Genomic DNA, 19,561 nt, shown 5'->3' with positions numbered 1-19,561 from the left:
ACAATGCTGATATCACAGGAGACCCCAGTTCTGCTGCTCACCAACACTGCCAAGAGTCCCTGCTCCAAGCACTGCTACCGCCAAGACTCCAGGCTCCAGGCCTACCACAGCCAAGAGTCCTGGAAGCTGCCTCCAGGAATCCCATCTAGGCTGCTAACACTGCAGCCACTGTCCCCCTGATACCACACCAAAAATGAGAGTGAGAAAAGGATTCTGTCAGCCTGGAGAGGATGGGCTCAGGCACCCAAACGCCACTGACTTTGTTGGTACTGCCGTTTTGTACATAATGTGAAGACTTACCATTTTGACTTGGAAATATATCATTATTATTTAAGTGTTGCTGGGTCAAAATCCTGGTACTCCCTTCCTATTAGCATTGTGAGTCTATCTACACCAAATGACTGCAGTGGTTTAAGAAGGAAGCTTACTATCACTTTCTCAAAGATAATCAAGAATACTCGAGCAGCTGGGAGCCCCACATCCACTGAATGAATGGAAAAAAAAGACATCCTTCTTATCATTCACAATGCCACCTCGTGTCATTAACACCATGAAAGTATTATATTTAATTACCTCATCCAAATCATTACATTGCGAATAGTTACAACCTGACCAAATCCCAGTAATATAAAACTTGAGTTTTCCTTTCCCTCCAATAAAGACCCTATTCTGTGTTTCCTGTATGATAACTAATACTCAGTCCATTGGAAATATATCACCCTCAATTCCTTACACTTTGATCTTGTACAATATCCTCTTATGCACCGCTTTATCAAAAGCTTTTTGATAGTTCACATACATCACATCCATTTGTCTCTCTTATGTTTACTATTAGTTACAACCTCAAAAGATGCCATTAAGTTTTTCAAATAGGACTTCAGTTCATGAATCCATGTTGATTTTGCTTAGTTCAGTAGGCCTTTTCCAAGAGTCCTGAGACCACTTCCTTGATAATAAACTCCAGCATTTCCCTACTCCTGATATTAATCTAACCAGTCTGTGATTCCCGTTTTCTTCCTCTCTCTTTTATTTTAAATTATAGAGTTACATTTCAAACTATCAAGAATTTTCCAGAATCCATGCAAGTTTGGAAGATGTCAATCAAAGCATCCAATACACCAATGGCCACATCCATTGTTATCCTGGGATATAAATTGTCAGACATGTGAATTGATCAACTTTTACCCTCATTCATTTCATCAGCACATTTTTTAATGAATTTTATTCAAACTCTCCTTCCCAAGTGAGTCTTGCTTCTCTAACATTTCTAGGAAGCTTTTGTGTCTTCTGCAAATAAAGAAATAAAATGGCTGATTAATTTCTCTACCATTTACTTATTCTCCAACATCAAATTTCCATCTTCAGACTGTAAGAGGGCCTATATTTGTCATCACCAGTCTTTTCCTTTTTACATAATTACAGAACGTCTTACTGTCAGCTCCATTGTTGCTTGCAAATGTACTCGCACACTGTATTTTTCTTTTTAATCAATCTCTTGGTCTTCTTCTGTTGAATTATAAACTACTCCCAGTCCTTAGGTATGCTACTTTTAGAAACAACTTTATATGACTCTTCTTACATGTAATATTATCCTTAATTTATTTTGCTAGTGATAGTTACACTTCTTTTCCTGTTGTGCTCTTTGACCAAAGGGAAAGGACTGTAGCAACACATGGATTTTTTTTTCTTTTAGGTATTTGTTATTGCCTGTCCTAGTCATGCATTTTAAAGTGCCACCCAGTCTATCACAGTCAATGCACCCCTTAGCCCTCTTACTTTACTTTGTTTAAAGTAATTTTGGATTGAACTATTTTATTTTCCATCTCAATGAAGAATTCTATCATGTTATGACCATTTTTTCCTAAAGGACCTCTCACAAGAAGATTATTAATTGAACCCTTCTCGTTGTACAAAACCAAATCTAGGATGGCCTATTTCCGAATTGGTTCCACGTTGTACTGGTCTAAAAAAAAATCTTGTACACGTCATGAATTCATCTGCTGCAGTTTTATTGCTAGTCCTGTTTACCAAATCTACAAATTAAAAACCAAAAGAACTGCGGATTCCGTAAATCAGGGCCAAAAACAAAGTTGCTGGAAAAGCTTGGCAGGTCTGGCAGCATCTGTCCTGAGGTAGGGTCACCGGACCCAAAACATTAACTCTGTTTTCTCCTTCACAGATGCTGCCAGACCTGCTGAGCTTTCTGAGCAACTTTGTTTTTGTGCCCAGTCTACAATGTAGTTTAACATTATTTATGATTACCATAATAATCTTTATTGAGTCAGGCCCTGCTGGCTATGGAATCCATTCAAAATTGCAACTTAGGCACAGTGTAGCTTTTGCCAAAAGGCAGTTTATCGACCACTGACTATGACTGAAAGAGACTATAATTGAATACTAAAAATTAAATTATATTTTAAATGAAAACTTGAAGAGGTTTTATGAAGAGATCAATCTTTAAAATTCCCTCAATAACTAAATTCCCTGAGTTGGGATATCATTCTATCTAACAGAACTCATTCAGGTTTGACCTTGTGCTTCTCATTGTAACATGAAGCTACTGTTAAGTGGCCAGTGGATTTGATCACCTCCCTCCCTGCAGCAAGATTGCCTGGAGAAAACAACATGGTGGTCCACCAAACCAATGTTCCCCTTTGTAATTTCACTCTTAGTCCTTCCTTCAATACCTTCTTTGAGGTCGGCTAAAATTCAGACCTTTGACTCTGTTTTATTCTCCCCAGTTATTGCCAGATCTGCCAAAGATTGTCAATATTTTCTGTTGTTAATATAACAAAAACTTTGACTTCAGAAAGACCAGAAGAAAACGCACCCTCATCTATATCAACAGAACTGAGGTTGAGAGAGCAAAGACAATTAAGTTCTTTGGAATGATGATAGCCAATGACCTGTCCTCGACTCTGCATGTATCTGCGACAGTCAAGAAGGTACAACACCTCTTTTTCCTCAGGCAGTTCAGGAAATTAGGCATGTTCATTAGGTCCATCACCAACTTCATCAGATGCACCATTGAAAGCATAATGTCTAGGTGTATTACAGCCTGGTGTAGCAACTGCTCTGTCCAGGACCATAAGAAACTACAGAAGGTGGTGCACGTGGCCCAGACCATCATGGAAACCAACCTCCCATCCAAAGATTCTACTTACATGGCTCGCTGTTGTGGAATGTTGGCCAAAATCATCAAAGACCCATTGCACCTTGATCTCTTACAACCTCCTCTATCAGCAGAAGATACAGAAGCTTGAACACATGCACAAGCAGGTTCAGGAACAGCTTCTTTCTGGCCATTATCAGACTGTTGAGTGGACTCCAGCCTCAAATAATGTAACCTGCAGGTTGCTATGTCTTTTAGATTTGTACTTCCTTTGCTTACTGTGTCTGCCTATGCCACTGATAAACAAAGCTTTTCACTGTATTTCAGTATATGCAGCAATAAAATCAAAATCAAAAAAAATCATGAATTTTTGTTTTGTGTCCATTGTTCACTGTTTGATTGCTCTATTGACAGTCCTGCTCTTCCTTTCAGATCTCACTGTTATGGACCTTGGAAAATGTTCCAAATAGCTCACCACCAATTCTGCGAGAGACTTACGAAAGAATTTTTATGTCCATTAAGATACAAATTGGCGACCTCCCACCCACAACCTCCAACCTCATTGTTCCCCAACCTCGCACGGCCCATTTCTATCTCTTTCCCAAAATCCACAAACCCTGCCTGCCCTGGTCGACCCATTGTCTCAGCCTGTTCTGCCCAACCAAACTCATCTCCACACATCTGGACTCCGTTTTCTCCCCTTTGGTCCAGGAACTCCCTACCTACGTCCGTGACACCACCCACGCCCTCCACCTCCTCCAGAACTTCCAATTCCCTAGCCCCCAACACCACATTTTCCCATGGACGTCCTGTCCCTATACACCTGTATTCCTCATGCAGATGGCCTCAAGCCCCTCTGCTTCTTCCTGTCCCGCAGGCCCGACCAATCCACCTCCATCGACACCCTTATCCGCCGAGCCGAACTCGTCCTCACCCTCAAGAACTTCTCTTTCGATTCCTCCCACTTCCTACAGTCAAAGGAGATGGCCATGGGTACCTGCATGGGCCCAAGCTATGCCTGCCTCTTTGTAGGTTACATGGAACAGTCCCTCCTCTGCACCTACACAGGCCCCAACCCCATCTCTTCCTCCGTTACATTGATGACTGTATCGGCACCGCCTCTTGCTCCCCAAAGGAGCTCGAACAGTTCATCCACTTCACCAACAACTTCCACCCCAACCTCAAGTTCACTTGGGCCATCTCCAACACATCCCTCACCTTCCTGGACCTCTCAGTCTCCATCTCAGGTAACCAGCTAGAAACTGATGTCCATTTCAAGCCCACTGACTCCCACAGCTACCTAGAATACACCACCTCCCACCCACCCTCCTGCAAAAATTCCATCCTCTATTCCCAATTCCTCCGCCTCCGCTCCCAGGATGAGGCATTCCATTCCCGCACATCCCAGATGTCCACGTTCTTCAAGGACCGCAACTTTCCCCCCGCAGTGGTCGAGAACACCCTTGACTGCGTCTCCCGCATTTCCCACAACACATCCCTCACACCCCGCCCCTGCCACAACCGCCCCAAGAGGATCCCCCTCGTTCTCACATACCACCCCACCAACCTCCGGATACAACGCATCATCCTCCAACACTTCCGCCATCTACAATGCGACCCCACCACCCAAGCCATTTTTCCATCCCCAGCCTTTTCTGCTTTCCGGAGAGACCACTCTCTCCGTGACTCCCTTGTCTGCTCCATACTCCCCTCCAACCCCACCACACCCGGCACCTTCCCCTGCAACCGCAGGAAGTGCTACACTTGTCCCCACACCTCTTCCCTCACCCCCATCCCAGGCCCCAAGATGACCTTCCACATTACGCAGATGTTCACCTGCACATCTGCCAATGTGGTACACAGTATCCATTGTACTCGGTGTGGCTTCCTCTACATTGGGGAAACCAAGCGGAGGCTTGGGGACTGCTTTGCAGAGCACCTCTGCTCCGTTCGCAATAAACAACTGCACCTCCCAGTCGCAAACCATTTTAACTCCCCCTCCCATTCCTCAGACGACATGTCTATCATGGGCCTCCTGCAGTGCCACAATGATGCCACCCGAAGGTTGCAGGAACAGCAACTCATATTCCGCTTGGGAACCCTGTAGCCCAATGGTATCAATGTGGACTTCACCAGCTTCAAAATCTCCCTTTCCCCCAATGCATCCCTAAACCAGCCCAGTTCTTCCCCTCCCCCCACTGCATCCCAAAACCAGCCCAGCCTGTCTCCGCTTCCCTAACCTGTTCTTCCTCTCACCCATTCTTCCTCCGACCCCAAGCCGCACCTCCATTTCCTACCTACTACCTCATGCCACCTTCTTGAACTGTCCGTCTTCCCTGGACTGACTTATCCCCTCCCCACCTCCCCACCTATACTCTCCTCTCTACCTATCTTCTTTTCTCTCCATCTTCGGTCCGCCTGCCCCTCTCTCCCTATTTATTCCAGTTCCCTCTCCCCATCCCCCTCTCTGATGAAGGGTCTAGGCCCGAAACGTCAGCTTTTGTTCTCCTGAGATGCTGCTTGGCCTGCTGTGTTCATCCAGTTTCACACTTTGTTATCTTGGATTCTCCAGCGTCTGCAGTTCCCATTGTCACTAATTCAAAAAGTGGTGTTTTTGTTCTGATTGGAGTGTTGAGATGGAGACTGCAACACTTCCCAGACAGATTCCCAAATACTTGAACCAAACTTCCCTAAAATGTTCAAAATGGGGTCCCCATCAGTTTTCCATAAGATGAACATTAACCCCGCCTTGAAAATTGAATTCTTCTCCTGCTGGTACGTTGATAAAGTTCCTTCCTATTAACCATCAACATGAATAATTACATACGGATTTAATTGATCAAGTATGGGAACAAATGCATTCAAATGGTTGATAAACAGCATTTTATGCACCATGCTAAACGTAAACAGGTCTTTGAAGAAACAGAGGAAGTGCCCTTTTAGAACGCTTGGGTTCAAGTCCCACCTGCTCCAGAACTGTGTCATAATACATCTGAACAAATGAATTAAAAATATTTACAGGTACAACTGTTTAAATCTTGGTGATGCAAAATGCTGGCGAAAAGCTAGATCCCAATTTCGTCCTACAGAAATTTGATCTTGGCTATCGCCACAGATAATGAATAAATTGTCTCCCTTGGCCAGATGCTTTGTGTTGAAAAAATAGGCTTATCTGGTTGTCTCATCATGTTACTGGATGAGGTGACGAGAAATTTGGGGATGTAGGTGAAACATCTATAGACTATTCATATTTTACAATCTATTAAAAAATGAATTGTGCTGCAGTGTGTTTGTTTGTTTTCATTTTAAAATATCTAGATATTCTATTAAAATAATCAATATAATGACAAATTTTGTTGTTTTGTATGCCAGAATGAGTATGAAGCACTGTATAATAACAAATGTGTTCCTGATCAGCAAGGGAAGAAACATCGATTACCATGTGCCATTGAAAAGTAAATTCCTGCAGACAGAAAGATGTGAAAGTGCAAGCATTCAACTGAAAATTCAATCCTTCACAGTACACAGCATCTGTGAAGTCTTTTAAATGACCCTTTTTATCAAGGTGCCATGTTTGTACCTATATGAATTGTGAGACCTGTTACAGAAAATAGACGTATATATACAACTGGTTGAGTAGTGTATTACTTGAGCATGTTCCATTTTCATTGTTAGATCTATCCCTATCAGAGGTGAGAAAAAGTATTTTATGACATGGGCGGTTATTATTGTATCTGAATGACAAGGCTGAAATTCATGATGTCACCTCAAGGCAATGACAGCATAGTTTCCAGTTATTCTTTACATCTCAGGTTTATTTTAAAAAAAGACTATATTTCGTTTAAAGCTTGGATTTTGAGAGTAATTTACATATAGAAGTCAAGGGAAGTATTTTCCAACAAAACAGTATTAATCTATCATTCTGCATTTGACTTGTGAATGAACACCATTTATGTTACCTCATGTTGTGCAGAATCTCATTATTTAGAGGAATAAACAGACAACAAAGTCCAAGCTTTCAAGGGAAGGGAATGATTTCTTGCATCTGAGTTAAAAACAGCATTTGGTTTAATGCACATATTACACCATAATCCAAGGAAAATTTGAGTCTTTCAAAGTCATAAATTACCATTGACCAACAACGTAATTAGGATAATGCAATAGTTAAACTCGCCACCCTTCAGGAGTATTATAAAATTAAAGTGTGACACAGAGCCACAAAAGGAGATATCAAAGCAGATGACAAACCTCTTGGTGAAGGAGGCTAAAGGAGGAAAGCAAGTTCGAGAGATCGAAAAATATAAAGGGGATTTTCCAGATTTTGGGCTGAGCAAACAAAGGCATAGTCACCAAAGATAACACAATTGGAAGTGCTGAAGGGATAAGAAATGAGGAGAGTAGATATCTCAGAGGGTTGTAGGGCTGGAAGAAGGAAAGGGCCATGGAGGCCTTTGCAAACAAGAGTGAGAGTTCTAAAATTTAGACATTGTTTTACTGGGATCCAATATCTGTTAGTGAGTGTAGCCGGGATAGGAGAATCAGATTTGATGCATGTTAAGACATGTATTTTGGATGACCTCAAGTTTAAGGAGAACTGAATAGCCCATCAGGCAGGAATGAACTGGAGTGGTCTAAGCTAGTCATATTGAAGGTATGATTGAAGATTTATTAACATATCAGTAGAGGTGGGTGAATTCAGATGATGTTACAAAGGTGAAAATTGAGTGGTGGTTTGAATATGACGTTGGAAGCTTATCTGAGGTCAAATGTGAACAAGATTAGATATATTAATTAATACAAATGGGATTGTGAAGGAAGGCTATTTCACCAGTTTTGCAAGAATAATTCTGTACATGCCAAAAGTAGGCAATTCATACTTCTAACACTAGGAGCATAAATAACATGTCTTATAAAGTGAGAAGAAAAATTGAACTTCTGGTGTTTGTCATGAGGTATGACACTCCATTAATTTTTGGGTTAACATTTTGTCCTAGCCACAGATTACACAATTTCCATTTTCTATGTATTTCTCCTTGCACTGGGATGTCATGTATTACTAGCTCTGACACTATAACACTTGCCATCCAACAGTCACCATCCTAACTTAGAACTTTATCACTGTTCCTTGACTGCTGCTCTTTTAAAATCCTGCAATTCCTCTCATTACAACACTGCATACATATATCATCTGGACAACTTGGGGAACAAGGAACTGGTAGGGAAGTTAAATAGATATTTTGCATCAGTCTGGACAATGGATGATACTTTGGAGTTCCCATTAACACAAAAGAATACACGGAAGGAATGGTGCACCAGTCGCTGAAGGTAAGCATGCATGTGCAATAGGCGGTAAAGAAGGCAAATGGTATGTTAGCCTTCATTGCAAGAGGTTTCAAGTACAGGAGCAGGGATGTGTTGTTGCAGTTATACAAGGCCTTGGTGAGACCACACCTAGAATATTGTGTGCAGTTTTGGTCTCCTTTTCTGAGGAAGGATCCCCTTGCTCTCGAGGGAATGCAGTGAAGGTTTACCAGACTGATTCCAGGCATGGAGGGTCTGATGTACGAGGACAGATTGATTAGTTTGGGATTGTTTTTGCTGGAGTTCAGACGCATGAGGGGGGATCTCATAGAGACTTTAAAAATTCTATCAGGACTGGACAGAGTAGATTCAGGGAGGATGTTTCCGATGGTGGGTATGTCTAGAACCAAGGGTCACAGTACGAGGATTCAGGGTAGACAATTTCGGATGGAAATGAGGAGACATTTCTTCACCCACAGGAAGTAGTTAATGCCAAAACATCAAATGTATTCAAGAGGCGACTAGATTTGGCACTTGGGGTGAATGGGTGAATGGGGTGAAAGCTGCCACCCAGGTTGACAGAACTGTTAAGAAGGCATACAGTGTTTTAGCTTTTATTAATAGAGGGATCGAGTTCTGGAACCAAGAGGTTATGGTGAAGCTGTACAAAACTCTGGTGCGGCGGCACTTGGAGTATTGCGTACAGTTCTGGTCACCACATTATAAGAAGGATGTGGAAGCTTTGGAAAGGGTGCAGAGGAGATTTACTAGGATGTTGCCTGGTATGGAGGGAAGGTCTTATGAGGAAAGGCTGAGGGACTTGAGGCTGTTTTCATTAGAGAGAAGAAGGTTGAGAGGTGACTTAATTAAAACATAATAAATAATCAGAGGGTTAGATAGGGTGGATAGGGAGAGCCTTTTTCCTAGGATGGTGACGGCGAGCACGAGGGGGCATAGCTTTAAATTGCGAGGTGAAAGATATAGGACAGATGTCAGAGGTAGTTTCTTTACTCAGAGAGTAGTAAGGGAATGGAACGCTTTGCCTGCAACGGTAGTAGATTCGCCAACGTTAGGTACATTTAAGTCGTCATTGGATAAGCATATGGACGTACATGGAGTAGTGTAGGTTAGATGGGCTTGAGATCGGTATGACAGGTTGGCACAACATCGAGGGCCAAAGGGTCTGTACTGTGCTGTAATGTTCTATGTTCTATGTTCTAAAGGTTATAAGATGAAAGAAGGATTAAGCTATTGAGTTGGATGATCAGGAATGATCGTGAAGAATGGCGGAGCAAGCTCAAAGGGCCAAATGGTCTCCTCCTGCTCCTATCTTCAATGTTTCTATGTTCCTAAGTACCATCATTATCACCAGAGAGGTACCATTAGACAAACTAATGGGGCTAAAGGCAGATAAGTCCCCGGATAATTTGCATTGGAGGATCCTAAAGTAAGTAATTACAGAGATAGTGGAAGTAATTGTAGAACATTTGGAAAATCATAATCTAATCAAGTAGAGTCAGTTCCTGAAAGGGAAAACATATCTGACTAGTTTAATTGAGTTTTTCAAGGAGCTTGAACTAGATTGGATAGGGGGGAAACCAGTAGATGTGTTGCATTTGGACTTTGAGAAGGCATTCAACAATGTATCTCACAACAAGTTAAGTCATTAGATAAAAGCACTTGGTGTTGGAGGTAGCATTTGAGCATGGATAGAGAATGGGTTAATGGGCAGGAAACAGCAAGTGGGAATAAGGGGACATTTTACAAGCTGGCAACCCACGACTAGTGGGTTCCACAGGGAACAGTGCTGGAATCACAACTGTGTACAATATATATTAATGACTTGGAGGATTGAAATGAATGTACTGTTGCCAAATTCGCAGATGATGCAAACATAAGTAGAGAAGCAAGTTGTGAAGGGGATGCAAGCAGATTACTGAGGTTTATTAATAGGTTAAGTTATTGGGCAAAAAGTCAGCAGATGGAGTATAATGTGAGAAATGTGAAGTTGTTCAGTTTGGAAGGAAGAACAAAAGAACAGTATTATTTAAATGAAGAAAAATGGCAATCCGCTTGTGGTTTATCAGCTTGAATATAAGAGAGTTGATCAGTATATTCATAAATGAGACAAAATGTGGTGGGCTGGTAAATAGTGAGGAGGATAGCCTTTGAATACCAGGGGATATAAATGAGCCGCTCAGATATGCTGATCAATGGCAAATGGAATTCAATCTAGATAAATGTGAGGTGAGGTACTTGGACAGGACAATCAAGGCAAGGAAATAAGTTGACCAGCAATAGGGCCCTCTGAAGCACTGAGGAACTCGGTGCGATCTCAATCTCCTGAATTCACCTTCTGAAACAAAATTATTTGGAACAAATGCCAGGCCAAAAAGAAGTGGCTGACTGTTCTGGCCACTAGATGGCAGTGAAGCACTACACAGTAAAGATGTTTCCACAAGTCTTTTCCTTTGCGATTCCTATTGAACTGCTGACTACTGATGTCACGTAACAACCTAACTAGGCCATCAGATATGTAGAAAAAAAAATTAACTCTTGAAGTTCACTAACACTGAGTAGTTTCCCACATTTTGAGAGGATACATATTCCATCGTTAGCTGTGAGTGGTAATGTCGTAAATTTCAATTGATCTGAATTGTTAGTGTGGATCTTTTACGATTTCCTTTTCTATAGAACTAACCCAGGGTTGATCCATTCTGAGTCTGGCAGAGCATAGACATCTTATTCGGCTAAATGCAATACACGTAGCAAGAGATGATACTGGGGCGGCCAGTTCATCATTTTAAATTCACAGGACATGAAGCAAATTCAAAAAGATTTAAATACATATGTAATTACAGAAAACCTCATTGGATGCATTCAATGTTTTTCAAAATTCATATTTAAATGACTTTGAGTTTCTTTTCTTGGTCTTAGCTATGTATTTTGCCAAAATTTCAGTATCATTAATAAAATAAATGTTATTATCCAGATAACTGTAATTTTGCTGCCATCAGCGTTAACTGACTACTTTGTCAATAATGTATCATTTGAAGACAGTTGTGTTTGATTATGGCAGTCTCCTTTTGGTTAGGGGGTTGAGGAAAGCAATTTTCAATTTTCATTAATGTGTTTTGGACTTTGCTGGCTGAGTCAGAATTTATGCCCCATCCCCTTACCCTGAAAAGGTGGTGGTGAGCTGCCTTCTTGAATTGCAGCAGTCCATGTGCTGTAGTACACCCAGAATGCCATTAGGGCGGGAATTCTAGGATTTTGACTCAGCGACGCTGAAAGAATAATGATATATTTCTAAGCCAGGATAGTGAGTGGCTTGGGGGCAACTTGCAATTGGTGGTGCTCCCATGGGTCTGATGAACCTGACCTTCCTGGCAATCATGGGCAAGAGTTTAGGAGATGCTGCCTGAGGAGTCTTGGTGAATTTCTACAATACATCTTGAAGATAGTACACACTGGTGCTACTGAACATGATGGTGAAGGAAGTAAATGCTTGTGGATGTGATGCCAATCAAGTAGATTGCTTTGTCCAGCTTCAAAGTTCAAGGTGTCCAACTTCTTGTGTATTGTTAGAAATCTACTCACATAGGCAAGTGCAGAATATTCAATTAAATTTCTGACTGATTCCTTCTCAACTGTGGATGAGGATTTGTAGAATGAGGTGATGAGGTACTTGCTGCAGGATACTTAGCCTCTAACCTGCTTTTGTAGCTATAGCAGATATATATTATGTTATGTATGGTTAGTCCAGTTTAGTTTTTGCTCAAATGGTAATCCCAGCAATTTGATAGTGTGGGATTCAATTATGGTAATGCTATTGAATGCCAAAGGATAATAGTTAGAGTCTCTTTTGTGGACCTTGCATGACATGCCTAGTTATTTGCCATTAGACAACAGAGAATGGATAGCATCCAGGACTTGCTGCATTTGGACATTGGCTACTTCAGAACTTGAGATTTATGAATGATACTGAAAATTGTGCAGCCATTAGCAAACATCTACCTTATGATAGGTGGATAGGTCATTGCAGCGCAGCTGAAAATTTTTGGGTCTCGGATACTACCTAAAGAATTCCTGCGAAGATGTGCTGGAGCTGAGATGATTGATCTTTAAAAACCAAAACCATCTTCCTTGTGCCAGTATGACTGCAAGCAGTGTGAAGTTTTTCTCCGGATTCCCATTGACTTTAATTTTCCTTGATACTACAATTTGATCAATTGTGGCCTTGATGGTAAGTGCAGTCATCCTCCTCACCGGGTTTCAGTTCTTATATCAATGTATTGTTGCCACTCTCCCCCTACCTTAGCTAAATCTAAGTACTTGCTTGGTTTACAGTAATAGTGGAAAACTACCAACGAGTCTTAACAAGGTGAAGGCCCTGTCTCATATAATTTATAATTTTATTGCATCATAGCTATCAAGAACAAACTACATTAATAAGTCAGACATTGTGATGAAGATTGAGGAGTCCTGCAGATTTTCACTCTCCAGAATCCCGAGAATTTTTACCTTCTTCCACTTCAAGTCCTTATAACACCATTGTATTGCTTTGAGCTTATTGTATTCTCCAGCACTGCAGGGTCATCTTCTTGTACAATAAAGGGAAGTTTTTACATTAAGTTACAATTCACCCAAGGCTCCTTTACAATCAGTATTATCTAACTATCTTTACTCACATAATATTAACTACATTTAAAACTAATTTTCATTGATTGAGAGGTATCTGCAGATGGCTTAAGGATGCTCTGTATAAATATTTTTCTTACTGCAATGTTGTGGATTTTGAAATTTATGGTTTAAGTGATCTTGTACATGTTTGATTTCCATTGCCCCACTTAGAGCCTAAGCTTCAAACTAACCTCCGTCAATCTCTATGTTTCTCTACCTTGCTCAATTAGAACTCTGCTTTAAACCTATCATTTTGACAAACGTATGGTTATCTCTTGGAATTTTTCTTTTTGTGGCATTTTGTGAAATGCTGTTTGATAATAGATGAAGTCCAATGAGGCTAATTTTGAAGTAATGTTGGCCTGAGTTAAGAAAAGAAGAAAGAAGTCTTTTTATAAAGCAGTATAAGCCATTTGAAAGAATATGTTTGCCAGCAGAATGACTTCAAGTCTGAGGATCTCTGTGCAAAGCTGGAAGAACTTTACTGAGCTCAACTGGTTAGCAAATGTCAAAATGTTTTCAAATGAATAACTGGAAAGATGCTGTCTGGTTGGCTCTTAACTGCCCTCAGGGCAATTAGGGATGGGTTGCCTGGCCAGTGATGCCCTCATCCCATGAATGAACGAAGAAAAAAAATATTGGATTGTAGAAAGGCTTGCATTTTCTAGAATAGCATTCAAGCCTTATCACCTAGGGTATCATATACCATCCTGATCCTTCTTGGATTAACATAGTCAGTTTGCATCCATCATATCTAGTGTCTCACATCCTTTAATCACTTGAAAGAGTTGAATCCTTAGACTATCACCGATTTGATGAATGTTGGTGAATATTGAGACTGCAACAATTTATGACACTGTTCCTCTCAGAGGAGCAAGCAATACACAATAACAGAAAACATCTAGAAGAGGAGACGCCAACATTTGACATTTAACACGCCAGAGGCAACATGGACAATGCCATAGGACACTGTAGTCAGGGATGCCATGTTAAGAAGATTCAAATAACCAGCAGCTGGAGGAGACAATGGCAACAATTAACTTCAATTTGGCCTGTTAGTTCAGAATGTAGATATTGCAATCTCTCTGCCTTCATCATGTGTTTGAGGTGGTATATATTTTCTTACATAATATTTTCCTGTATTTTTCAACCTCTTCACCAACAACTGCTCGCCCCACAAAAGATACGGTTTGAGATACAATATTTCACAAGCATGAAAATTAGTACTAACTTCTTACTTCTGTGGATTTATGTGCCAGAATAAAAACAGAATAGGTTGTTAAAGAATTGTTGTGTACTTCAGTGACAAATGAAGAGGATTACTAGAACCTACTAAATTTATTAGTGAGTTAAATTGTAAAACTCTTATCTTAGTGTCACTTTCTCATTTAGCTCACACATACAATTTGAAAGAGGCCAAAAGCCTTCCAGCAGAGTGAAACGAAAGGAAGCCAAATGCAGCCATATGACAGATGACACTCCTGATCTCCCTCTCACTTTCTTTTTAAATGATTAAGTAACATCAAGGAGATTGCTGGTTGTGAGAGCCACAGTTAAATCAGTACAACAGCAGGGGTCAAAGTATCTAATCTTAAATATATGAACACAGCAAATGCACTTGACCCATTTTGAGCTTTCCTATTTAGCTTTAAAATCCTTCCACAGGTAGGTGTAAAAGTCCATCATAATTAACTGTTCGGTACGATGTTGTTAGCAGGAGAAATATTTCAGGAAAATGCACATTTCATTAATATTAAATAATCTGCAGAATTCTATAGAACAGTGGTGCATAAACATTTTTGGTTGAAGTATCCCCTTGTCAAATGGTTTAATAATCAGAGCCAACAGCTGTTATGGTACTACATAATACTTCTAATATGAAAGTGCTGCATATAATGATTATTTTATTAATGTTTTAAGAGTCAATTTTTTTTACATATTTCAGTGAGACAGAAGTGCACTTGGTGCATCAGGTTACCCTTGATGCAATGTTTGCTGAACTCTATATCTGCTTCAAGATTCATACCAAATCTTCCTCCAGCTGCTGGTTATTTGAATCTTCTTAACATGGCATCCCTGGCCACATTGTCCTATGGCATTGTCCATGTCGTCTCTGGCTTGGTAAGAGCGTTCACATCATTTCACAGATCATAGTTTTGAGAACCACTGTTCTAAATGAATTAATAAAGATAAGTTTTCTGCCATAAGCACATTTTCTGTCCAGATCCCAACTTATTCAAGCTAATTCATTCACTACTTTATGAAGTAACAGGCCATTTAGTGACATCAATAAACATTAGCAAGGCTGGAAAAATATAAGTCACATGCAAAGCTTTTGAAATTGGTCATATTATTTTCTACTTTGATTCTACATTTTAATTATTTAGTTCTCTTTGCCAAAACATCACATGATTGATCTAATACCTTACCAGCCAATTTCAAATTTTGTCAATGAAATTTTGTCAAATACCATCGCCCCAGGTATGCTTTGAGAACATCCCTAAAATATTCCTATTGTCCCCATGAAATATTAACTCTGCTTTCTCTTCACAGATGCAACTGGATTTGCTGAGTTGCTTCAGCAATTTCTGTTTTTGTTCTGTGTACTGTCCTTCATAAACTCTCTTCTTACCCAAAGTGTGGTTAAATCACCACCAGTCATCACTCTCTAATGAGAGAGCAACACTCTGATCTGATAGGAAATGGTGACTTTACCATTTTTGGTGTTATATTTCTTCAGCTTTGTTAGAAACTAGCCATATCTCTTTGTAATCATAGATCACAGAATCCCTACAGTGTGGAAACAGGTCCTTTAGCCCAACAAGTCCATCCCATCCCTCTGAACATCCCACCCAGACCCATGACCCTATAACCCACCTAGCCCACACATCCCTGAACACTACGGGCAATTTAGCATGGCCAATCCACCTAGCCTGCACTTCTTTGGACTGTGGGAGGACACCGGAACATCCAGAGGAAGTGCACACAGACACAAGGAGAATGTGCAAACTCCACACAGAAGCCCAAGGGTGGCGTCAAGCCTGTGTCCCTGGCGTTGTGAGGCAGCGGTGCTAACCACTGAGCCACCATGCCTAATTTTATTGGCTTTGCTCTATTAATGGGAGGCAACAGCTGTGTCCCAGTGTCCCAATTTTAGTACATCCCTATTTAAAATAGGATAGTTTTGACATCATGCACATTTTGAGCAGATTATCACTATTATTGTCAAGGAACCATTTGCCCAAAAATGGACATTTCGAAATGACCCATAGCCAGAGACATCTGACCTGAAAAAAATTGGCCCAACTAAATTAAACAGCAGCCAGCAACTATTGACTGCAGTGGAAACCAAGATGGAAGAGGTCATAAAGTTTCAAGTGGAACCAGCTACAACAAGCTCACGCGTTGCGAATGGGAAAAGTGTCAGAGATTTTAGCATCTTCCCTGCCTGAGTGTGTGTACCTTCCTCCCAATGAAGGCTGTTGTCATGACCCTACTGGATGATTTGAACCCAGCTCATGACCTCATTGGTCAAAGGTTACAGAACATTCTGGAAGATGTGGCGTAAGGATGGGAAAGAAACACACACACCTGAGAGCCAGCCCATCAGTGAAGACTCCCGGGGCGAACTTGCAGCAAGATTTGTGTTAGAACATCATGCAGCAACCCGAGAAGACCCAGCGGGTGATCTTGCCCTGATCTATGAGATCCACCTTTGTGGAAGAAAGCCAGCCCTGCGTGAGAGAGGAAAGAGATTTCAAGGCCTAGCTCAAACAAATTGCCGTTAACATCTTTTCTCATACAGATGGAGCTAGGTAGAGAGTAAATGATGTGTGAATTTGGGAAATATTCACAGAGTGTTTAACAAGGAATATTTTGTTAATAAAATTGAGTTGAACTGCTAACCAAGTTCTGTGTCCCATTGACCCCTTCACCAACAAGAGCACTTAGGTAAAATGTTTCTTATACATAAACTGGTGCAGACAAATCTATACTTTGAAATCCATCTGACGTTTCTCACTCATTTACATAAGCAACCCACGTGTAAAATGATATATACTCAGTAAACTCTGTATATACTTATAATTCCAAAATAAGGGCTCTTCCATTTAGGAAGAAAGATTTCTTTGCTCACTGAGTCACTGATATTTGGAATTCTCAAACCCAAAGAACAACAATGGCCTGATTATTGAATATATTCAAGGCTGACTCAGGTTTATGATCTAATACAGTTCAGGGTTATAGGACATCCAGAAAAGTTGAATTTTGTCCATAATATGATTAGCCTTAAATTTATTGAATGGCAGAGAAGGCTCAAATCCAAACAGCCAATCCCTGCACCTATGTCTGATATTTTTGCATTATGAAGTTAGGATACAGCAAATTAAAAACTATAACTGTTTGTCGACAATGCAATTTTAAATAATGTTGATTTACTTAAAAGTATTTTACTACAAAACTGAAGTTTCATTGATAATTTTAAATAATGTTGATTTTCAAAAAAAATCTACAACTCACTTTTCATACAACCTCATTGGTTGAGCTATTTATTTCCTACAAATCTGAAATCCATTGAAAACGAAAAATTCACGTAATCTGCTTTAGATTTGTATTTCAACACCATTGAGGACACAGGGTTAAGCATTAGAATCTATTTTACTGTCTGCTTTTATGTAGTGGACCATATTAGTCATATATAAAGTACAGGCACTGAGAAGCCCTTTTGTCAGACCAATTTGTTTTATTGCTCACATGGGAGCTTTTAAATTGAAGAGTTTTCTTTCTGTGAGGTAAGTGTATTTATGAAGTAAAGACAGTCTTACAGCTGCTTCTCATGCTCTTAGCGATTTCGTAGAAACATATTTGGCCTGGATGACCAGAAAAGGGGAGATTTTACAAACAAAGCACCTTTCAAATTCCTTTGCCTCCACCGCATCTGCTCCCAGGATGAGGCATTCCACTCCCATACATCTCAGATGTCCTCGTTCTTCAAGGACCGTGACTTCTCCCCCGCAGTGGTCGAGAATGCCCTCGACCGTGTCTCCCGCATTTTCTGCAACTCATCCCTCACACCCTGTCCCTGCAATAACCACCAAAAGAGAATCTCCCTCGTCCTCACATACAACCCCACCAACCTCTGGAACCAACGCATCATCCTCCAACACTTGCGCCATCTACAATCCGGCCCCACCACCAAAGACATTTTTCCATACCCACCCTCGTCTGCTTTCTGGAGGGACCACTCTCTCCGGGATTCCCTTGTCCGCTCCACACTCCCCTCCAACCCCACCACACCCGGCACCTTCCCTGCAACCGCAGGAAGTGCTACACTTGCCCCCACACCTCCTCCCTCACCCGAATCCCAGGCCCCAAGAAGACTTTCCGCATCAAGCAGATGTTCACCTGCACATCTACCAATGTGATATACTGCATCCGCTGTACCCGTTGTGGCTACCTCTACATTCGGGAAATCAAACAGAGGATTGGGGACTGCTTTGCAGAACACCTCCGCTCGGTTCGCAATAAACAACTGCACCTCCCAGTTACGAACGATTTCAACTCCCCCTCCCATTCCTCAGAAGACATGTCCATCATGGGCCTCCTGCAGTGCCACAATGATGCCACCCGAAGGTTGCAGGAACAGTAACTCATATTCCGCTTGGGAACCCCGCAGCCCAATAGTATTGTTGTGGATTTCACAAGCTTCAAAAATTCCCCTCCCCCCAGTGCATCCCCAAGCTAGCCCAGCTCGTCCCCGCCTGCCTAACCTGTTCTTCCTCTCACCTATCCCCTCCACCCACCTCAAGCCACGCCTCCATTTCCTACCTACTAACCTCACCCCACCCCCTTTACCTGTCCTTCCTCCCCGGACTGACCTATCCCCTCCCTACCTCCCGACCTACACTCGCCTCTACAGGCTCCATTCCCGCCCCTTTAACTTGTCTGTCTCCTCTCCACCTATCGTCTCCTCTATCCATCTTCGATCCACCTCCCCTTCTCTCCCTATTTATTTCAGAACCCTCTCCCCTTCCCCCTTTTCTGATGAAGGGTCTAGGCCCGAAACGTCAGCTTTTGTGCTCCTTAGATGCTGCTTGGCCTGCTGTGTTCATCCAGCTTCACACTTTGTTATCTCGGATTCTCCAGCATCTGCAGTTTCCATTATCTCTGATACACCTTTCAAATTGTGTTTATTATGGCACAGGTGGGCAACCATGATGAACAGATATATGCAGCTTAATTTACAGAATTAGGCATTTAAACCTTTCAATGAAGTAATTCATCTCAAAAGCCTTGATCAAGAGAAAAACAGATGTGATGCATGAGGTAACAAAGTGTGGAGCTAGATGAACACAGCAGGCCAAGCAGCATCTCAGGAGCACAAAAGCTGATGTTTCGGGCATAGACCCTTCATCAGAGAGGGGTTGGGGAGAGGGAACTGGAATAAATAAGGAGAGAGGGGGAGGC

General features: G+C 41.4%; 1 long non-coding RNA gene across 1 annotated transcript in view; it reads right to left on the bottom strand.

Moving 5' to 3' along the window:
- The window catches only part of LOC125451127 (uncharacterized), a 115,456-nt gene that overhangs the window by 11,732 nt on the left and 84,163 nt on the right, over positions 1-19,561 (bottom strand). The window contains exon 5 of the long non-coding RNA XR_009445638.1: positions 16,688-16,830. This is a non-coding gene — a long non-coding RNA (uncharacterized LOC125451127). The remainder of the gene's footprint in view (positions 1-16,687; positions 16,831-19,561) is intronic.

Source organism: Stegostoma tigrinum, chromosome 3 (assembly GCF_030684315.1).
Source record: "Stegostoma tigrinum isolate sSteTig4 chromosome 3, sSteTig4.hap1, whole genome shotgun sequence".
Taxonomy (NCBI): domain Eukaryota; kingdom Metazoa; phylum Chordata; class Chondrichthyes; order Orectolobiformes; family Stegostomatidae; genus Stegostoma; species Stegostoma tigrinum.
The sequence above is the reverse complement of the archived record's forward strand: the minus strand, read 5'-3'. Positions and strand labels throughout refer to the sequence as shown.